Source organism: Chinchilla lanigera, unplaced genomic scaffold (genome assembly GCF_000276665.1).
Source record: "Chinchilla lanigera isolate Chin_1 unplaced genomic scaffold, ChiLan1.0 scaffold00114, whole genome shotgun sequence".
Lineage (NCBI taxonomy): Eukaryota > Metazoa > Chordata > Mammalia > Rodentia > Chinchillidae > Chinchilla > Chinchilla lanigera.
In genome coordinates this window covers 3,806,656-3,808,408 of record NW_004955515.1, presented here as the reverse complement: position 1 = coordinate 3,808,408, position 1,753 = coordinate 3,806,656, and the positions used below count along the sequence as shown (strand labels likewise).

The window sequence follows — 1,753 nt, the reverse complement described above, 5'->3', positions numbered from 1 at the left end:
TTGGTTGTTGATCAGACACATCCCTTCTAGAGTGCTCTGTGGTGAGAAGTCCACTTTTCATTATATGTGTACCATGATGTCATGTGGAGCATTTTGTAGGTGTGAGCAGTGCTGCAGCTAGTTCCTGAGCATTCAACACTAGGAGAGAGCAAAGCTGTACTAGGGAGGAACCTGGGGAAGAACCGTGGCCCCAGAATGTTAGTCAACAACAGCTTACCAAGTGCATAGGTGACAAACATTCCCAAGCATGCGGTAACTGCAGGAAGAGCTTCTCCATGAACCTTTTAAGAATGACCTAAGATTTGAAGTAATTAAAATCTAACAGAGAAATATGGATTCACCATAAGCATGGTCTCTATTCAAATTAATTAAATTTATCTAAATCTAAATTAATTACATTAATTTCAATTTAAATATTTGCAGCAGAGTATCAATGCTATAAACAATGACAGTGCAGAAATAACACAAATAACAAAGCTTTGGAGATGGAGTTATAGAGAAGGTGGGAAGTTATTTAAATTCACAGCATTTTTATCTTTTATAGCAGGTGGCATAAAGATATTTTCAAAGCTGAAAATTCCAGCAATAATAGATATAATTTTCTATAAAAATAAACAATAGAAAAATGAGGACTCACCTATGTCCAAGAAACGTATGTGGTAGATAGTGTGGGACTCAGTGGCCTCTCAGTCTTGCAGTGGTCCCCGGGAGAAAAAAGCGAGAGGATTTAGAAAATGAAGAAAAGAGAGGATAGCCAGGGTCAGGTGGAGTTACCTCTTGCCTGATGAGCAAGAGGACTCCCCCAAAACAGCACAGCGTTTGTTTATTCCCTGGAGAGGTTGGTTAACTTTTGTCTCGCTGCCCAGCAACTAGTTAACAAGTTACAAAGGCGTTTTCACTCTGAGAGGATCGTTTACTCCGAGGAACTCCCGTGTTCTCAGGCTGGCTTCATCCTGCACGTGTAATTATTCTCCAACTTAACAGGCTCCCAGCAGATAGGAGGAAGAAGAGCTTAAATATTATTTAATGCCTACATGAAATATGAGGAAGCATTGACAGAAATATTTTTGTATTAGAAGACTTTAGTTCATCTCTTTTAATCCATTATAAGTCCATTAAGTAGGGAAAGATAATAAATAAGACTAAAAGAGCCTAAAAACATGAAGGACAAAGTAGATCTAATTGGTTGGGCATATATCAATTAGATCATATAAATATAATAATTACTGTTCTTAGCTCATAATCCCCCCTCCCAGTAGGTCACAGTAGGAATTCCCCTTCCGTAAGACAGGTCATGCAACTCTAAGCCCTCCCTTCCCCCTTCCTCACCCTCCTGTTCTGAAACTGGGCATAAAGAAATTTTGTGTCCTACCCTTGTCTAACATGAGACTCTCCTGGTACCAGAGGGTCCTGCTCCATACCTGGGGAGCCAGAGAGGCCAAAAGGAATCCACACAGGTAGGCTTTGCTGGGGTTCCACACCCATGTCTATGGGTGAAGTTTTCATAAAAATCCAGGACCAGATTTGGAGAGCTCCCAGAATCCTGAACATGTGATGGGTTCTGGAGGGCAGAGGCCAGGAAGGAGTGTGTGAGCTCCATGGCTCCTCTCAGTACGTCTCTCTGTGCATTCCTTGTAGGTAATCATACTATTGGCACTTTTTTATTTAAAAAGTAAATGCAGGGCTCAGAGTGTAGCTCAAAGCTAGAATTTTTGTCAAACATGTACAAGGTCTTGGACTTGTTTCCCACTAC

The 1,753-nt window shown here is 40.9% G+C and overlaps 1 long non-coding RNA gene across 1 annotated transcript in view; it reads left to right on the top strand.

Annotated features, from left to right (window-relative positions):
* The first annotated feature begins 1,278 nt into the window (after positions 1–1,278).
* Positions 1,279–1,753, top strand: part of LOC102020599 — a 23,167-nt gene continuing 22,692 nt past the window's right edge. Inside the window, exon 1 of the long non-coding RNA XR_264524.2 lies at positions 1,279–1,457. This is a non-coding gene — a long non-coding RNA (uncharacterized LOC102020599). The remainder of the gene's footprint in view (positions 1,458–1,753) is intronic.